At 35.4% G+C, this 6,552-nt stretch overlaps 1 pseudogene across 1 annotated transcript; it reads right to left on the reverse strand.

The window, feature by feature from the left end:
* Positions 1-2,184: 2,184 nt before the first annotated feature.
* LOC306652924 (ATP-dependent RNA helicase SUPV3L1, mitochondrial-like) lies at positions 2,185-4,501 on the reverse strand (annotated as a pseudogene). The gene has a single exon. The product of its transcript is annotated as an ATP-dependent RNA helicase SUPV3L1, mitochondrial-like (transcript).
* Positions 4,502-6,552: the final 2,051 nt, after the last annotated feature.

Here is a 6,552-nt window from a genome sequence, read left to right on the forward strand (position 1 = left end):
GTCAAGGGTCAACTGATTAGCCCAGAGAAATTGTCCATTCCCTTGCAACAGGAAACTTTTCCTTACTGCAGTTGAAACAGTAGTAGTGATTTCGGATTATCCCCATACTCACATACTGAGCCACAGATATTTATCACACAGCTACCCCTACTCACACAAAGACAGATGGTCAACCCAGGATTTCCCGCATTGAAAACTTCTTTTGCCTTGACCATTTCCTCAGTCTTCTGCAATCTTGTCCCAGTGTATAAAAACCAGCACCAATGTGCCATGAACTCAAAGAAAAGATTCAGGCAGACTGAGAGTTACACGCTAAAGTAATTATTGGGGACTTATTAACAAAAGTGTGGTACTGAGTGTCAGCAAGACCAGGTGGATCCCTGAGACCTGGGTCTGAAGAGAGAATAAATATATTGGTCAGGACAAAAGTGTTTTCATCTAAAGTAGATGCACCTGGTGTATTTCTAGCTGATACCAAAGAGTTAGACACATTACTGATGAGAGGATATGGTTGCAAAACTCCACATACCCATCTAATAGTTTTGCCTATTTATATTAATAGTTTTGTCTAATTATTTTAAATTTGGTTTAGTGGCTATCATTCCTACTCAAACAGTTATATCCAAATATATTATTTATTATTTATTTACTTTGGTTTAATATCTTTGGTGAATGCATACTTTTCAAAATATGTTTCAATCAATTTACTAAAATTAGCAGTGTTAGGTAACCTGTTTAAAGTGTCCCAAATAATTACATGAAATTTCTTTAAAATTATTTTTATATTTAATTCTTTAGGTTTGGGAAATTTTCTGATGTTATTTCATTGAAAAGATAGTGAATTCCTTTGGTTTATATCTCTGTACCTTCATCTATCCCAATAAATCTTAAATTTGGTCTTTTTATGTTACCCCATATTTCTTGGAAGTTCTGTTCATAGTTTCCTAACATCTCTGAATTGTCAACTTTATTTTCAAGATTATTTATTTTGTCTTCATTGTTTGGGAAAAAAATTTTAACATCTCCAGCAATTAGAGAAATGCAAATTAAAATTACACTGAGATTTCATCTCACTCCAGTCAGAATGGCAATTATCAAAAGTAAAAGCAACAATAAATGGTGGTGAGTAAGTGGGGGAAAAGTTACACCCATACATTGCTGGTGGGACTGCAGACTAGTGCAACCACTCTGGCAGGCAGTATGGAGATCATTAGAAAACTTGGAATGAAATCACCTTTTGACCCAGCTATCCCACTCCTCGACATATACCCAAAGGACTTAAAATCATTATACTACAGTGTTGCAGCCACATCAATGTTTCTAGCAGTACTACTCACAGTAGCTAAACTATGGAACCAGCCTAGGTGCCCTTCAATAGGTGACTAGATAAAGAAAATGTGGTTTATATGCACACTGGAATATTACTCAGCATAAAGAAGAATGAAATTATGGCATTTGCCAGTAAATGGATGGACCTGAAAACTATCATGTAAAACAAAATAAGCCAATCCAAAAGAAAAAAGGCCAAATATTTCTCTGATATACAGATGATAATTCACAATAAGGTCAGGTTTAGGGAAAAAATAGAGTTACTTTGGATTAGGTGGAGGGGTGTGAACAGAGGGGAGGGCGTATGGTGCTGGGAAGGATAACAGAATGAACTGGACATTATTACCCTATGTTCATTTATGATTACCTGTGTAATTCTATATCATGTACAACCAGAAGAATGAGAAGTTATACTCTATTTATGTATGATGTATGAAAAGGCATTCTACTGTCATGTGCAATTAGTTAGAAAAAAATCTAAAAAAGGAAAAAAAATATTTTTATATTTAAATTCTAAATTGAATTTTCTGTGTGTAAATGGGGTAATAGAATAGTCAAAATATAGTTTTTTAGTTACTTCGAACTTATCTTTCAATTTATTCTTTTTTATTGAATTATACATGTTGTCAAATAGCAAATATACCCATATGTGATAAATTATTTCTGTGTTCTTAAGAAAACAAAATGGCTGATAATTGTTCATAGAAAAAAATATGTGGAATATTGAAAGTTAAAGAAATTTAGAATGAGCCAAATCAACAAATAGATAATTTTTACATAATATCCATGAATGATTGATTTAAGTAAGTACTCCTATACTTTTTTTTTTTGAACTTAAAATAGATTTTTATTTAAAAAAAAAAAAAAAAAAAAAAACTAATCAGAATTGTGTTCCTTCTTCTTTCTTCTTGTCCCTTTTGAGTAAGTCCCAGACTCTGCTCTCTCTCTGTGGTGTTCAGTCTGTTGTGTCAACCACTCTTTTTCAAGCTGCTTCAACATGTCTGGAGTGAGGAGTCCTTGCTGCACCAATCTGGAAGCGAGGGAAATCTCCCCAGTGCTGGCGCCGGGCGGCTCAGCAGCTTTACTCCCTGTAGTTTTGGTGCCACGCACCCTTCTAGCTTGGCTCTTTAAGGTTCCTGACAAACGTGACTGGCTCCCTGCTAATGAGCTCTCCAAATTCAACAGCTTATGTGTCTCGGAAATTTTGATCAGTTTGGTGATGTTGTGAACACCATCTTGTATAATGCCATCCAGTTCTTTCTGTAGGTCTCGAATAAGGCTGGCATCTGGAAACATATCCATGAATCGGTAGCTTAGCCACAGGTAAAGATCCAAGACCTCATGGACAGCCTCAAGATCCATAAGGTCTTTAATATTCTTAGGTGGATGTAGAGGCCATTTGATGTATCGGCGTAACCATGCAAAAGTTAGAGGCTCATTCCTGCTATACTGCCTGGCAAACTGTAACAGTGAGGAGCACACAAAGGGTTGCTTCTTGCTGATAGGGGCTGTGCAGAACACATATCTCACTCGGAGACTTAATGGGATGTGCTGGATCAACTCTGCAGAAAACTCAAAATCATCCATATTGCAGACAAAATACTGCCCATCAACTTGTGAGAAGTCTACAAAAATATCGATGAGATTAGAAAGTGTTGTATCAGGGAGGTGGTACGCAAACATTTCAATCTGCTCAGCAGTGGGATGAAGACCTGCCTTATGGGATCCACCGGCCTAATCAAAATCTCCTTTAATAAACCAAGGTCTTCCCGATTCATCGTTGTAACCTCTCCTTCTTTGTACTGTGAGCTGAATCTACCCGCTCTGCCTGCAATCTGCAAGGCTTGAGAGGTGGTGATTGGTTCTATTTCTTTCTCTCCCTTCTCATTGATACTGGGCTTTAAAAGGGAGTAAAAAATGATTCTCCTTATGCTCAAATTAAGTCCCATGCCAATTGCATCTGGAGCAACCAGAATTTTGCATGGATCATTGGGATCATTAAACTTTTTTGCTTGAGCAAGTTTGGTCCCAGGTGGAAGACTGCCATATATAACAGCCGATTCCAAGCCCCAAATTTCAATCTGTCGACTCACAGAATAAATATCATTCTTGCTAAAACAGACAACACAGTCCCCAGGCCGAAGGTTATCTAAAGATTCCAGTGCATGATCCAGCACAGAAATGGGGGTAAGCCTCTTATAGTTTCGAACCTCCACTTCCTCCCCAGTTGTGTACATAAGCTCAGTGACGAGATCGATAGCAGCAGATTCTCCACATAAATGGATTTCTTCAGCACACAGTCCTAGAAGTGCTCTGGTCCAGGCCCATCCTCTGGCTGGATCTCGAATCATCTGAATTTCATCAATTACGGCCACTTCATAAGGTGTCATTACACTGCACATTTCAACAGTACAAGCAACGTGGGCAGCCTGTTTCCCATCTGTCTCAACTGTCACACGCTCTTCACCTGTCACCAAGTCACATGGCACACCAGCAGCATTACTCTTTTCGAAGATCTCATGTGCCAATAATTTCAAAGGGCCACAATATACTCCAGATTTTGCTGACAAGTATTTCTGGATTGCATGGTAAGTTTTTTCGCTGTTTGTGGGACCCGAATGAAATGTTATCTTTCGCTGTATGGCTCTGGCTTCTGGGTACCAGTTTGGTGGTAATCTTAAGTCACTGATTTTACGTAGATCATCCTTACATTCCAACATGGGAAATATTTGTTTGGCATGTCTCAAGAAAAATGGAAATAAATCATCCACATGAGCTGCACTGAAGCAAATGTCATTCAAAACAATGTGAATGTCCACATCCAAGGAATGAGATTGCATAATATAATTTCTAAAGCTTATGAAAGCTTGGTGGAAGAGACGAGCATCAAGTCCATAATCAGCTCCCAGTTTCTGAATTTCTTTCCTCTTATAAAACTTATCTAAAATCTTCTTTACTTCATTCTTTTCCAGAGGCCGCGTGAGCTCGGCACCGACGTCGCCATCGGCGCTGGGGCCCTGAGGTTTCACAGTCAGCGGCACGAACAAAGATGTGTTCAGGGTTTTGGAGCCACCCGAGGCAGAGGAGGCGGCAAGGGCAGGAACGCGCCCCAGAGCCCCGGGCAGGGGCCCGCAGTGGGCGCGAAGGGCAGAGAGGACGGCCGCGCAGTGGCCTGCCTTCCTATACTTTTAATATATTAAATTTGACTTATTTCTCTTGGGCTTCAGGAAAAGTTTTATAACTAACAGTTATTTGTCTACACTGGTAACTAAACACCGAAATTCTAGAGTTTCAAGTTGAAAGGACTGAGAAGAACCAGGATAAATTGAAGGGAACAACATATTTTTTCACAAAGGTATAATTTTATAAATACATTAATGAAAATATCTTCTGAAGCATTTGAAAAACTTCATGATTATGTTCTGATTAGCGAATATATTCGAGAAGAATGCTTTCAAAATAATGAAAATAATATTGATTTGTATCATTTTCATCCCCAAATTTTTCATATCACTTTTAATCATCTGCTTTCTATGTCTCCAGGTCTTCAGTAGCAACATTTACAGCAGGCTAAGTTGAACATTCTTTTATATTCCATCATAAAGAATAAATGAAAACTACTCAACTATGACTCAATTGTGAGGTGAAATAAGCTGAGACAAATGGTCATTCAACTAATGGGCCATTGAGCAAATTAGTACAAATTGACCATTTACAGAACTAAATGGTAAGAATGAACTGGAATCAATAAAACTTGGCCTGAAAATCCTATAAACATAATCTTTTAACACTTAAATGGAAAAGAATTAACAGAGATGCATAGGAAGGAGTACCACAGGATAAGACAGCCAGTAAAATGATATAACTCATAATCTTGTATTAACTTAAAACAATGACTTGGGATATATAAAACACATTCCACAATTTGAAGGAACTACAAAAAAGATGGTGATAAACCAAGTATCAATTCCAAATTAATAGATAAAGTCATCAAATTTTTCCAAAGGTAAAGGGGACTTAAATAATTCAATGAATAAAATGAATCTGAAATTTATTTTAGAAGATTCAATCCACAAAGGACTACAAATTGAACACTGGTAAGATTGTCATGAAATAGATCAAAAAGTAAGACAGTATGTCTGAAAGATACACTCCTGAAATAAAAATGCAATATACAAAACATAACTATTATAAAACTTTGAATAACTCACATATTTATAGACAATTGCACTGAATGCTTTGAAATATTCATTATGAAGAGTAAGGGAGGCTCTATATACACAAACTTTTATATTATAAAGAAAATTATGTTGTTAAAATTTTATACTAATTTATTGAAAAATAATACTTAAAACGAGTTCAGTGGTTAAGTAATAGGTTATAAAGTAGCAAAGGTAAACAGGTTTGTTAAAGGCAGTAATAAAAATACTGAAATGGAACAAAATAGGTATTAAAAAATAAAAACAATTAATTTTAGGAAACAACAAATAAAATAGACACACAAAGGGCAAACATGATAAAAATAAGCGAAGAAGAAAAATATAATGTTAACAGTAAGTCTTGCATGCCAAGTAAAAAATTACCCTCCATGATAACACAAAATTCTAAAAAATATATCAAAGGAAAAAAATCTAAAGAAAAAAAGTAGAAAATTTATATGGGAAGAAGAACCTCAAAATAGGATCTCTTGAAAAACACTTTCAGAGAGTAAGTATTTGCTAATATCACCTTTCAGTGCCTAGTTTTTACTTGTATAAAACCATAGACACAGATTCCAAATAAAAATATAGACTGGAAATATGATAGCTTTAATTAATTAAATATTGAGGGATATTCATGCCAGTTGTTTTTAATTGATAAATTTGAAAAGAGTTTAGACTATTCTTTAGCATTTGTGGAAAAATAAATTTTGGATATTTATTTAGAGCAATATCTTTTAGTGATTAAAATGTATGATCTGGATCTAAATTCATTCTGGAGAGTTTTCAAAACAAATAGTGTTACATATAGAATGTTTCAAGAAAAAACAATTTTTGAAAATTTACTTAAAAGTTAAAATAGTATATCATATATAATACATTTAATATATTATATTATTTATAGTTTATATTATCATATATTATATATCTCCATGCTTATGTATGTATCTATTAAAGTATTGTAGATGGCCGTAGCTATCCAAATTCATGCCAGGGTTGTTGTTAAAGAAGTGTGGAAGAAAAT

Source organism: Sciurus vulgaris, assembly GCF_902686455.1.
Source record: "Sciurus vulgaris genome assembly, chromosome: 1".
NCBI classification, from domain to species: Eukaryota; Metazoa; Chordata; class Mammalia; order Rodentia; family Sciuridae; genus Sciurus; species Sciurus vulgaris.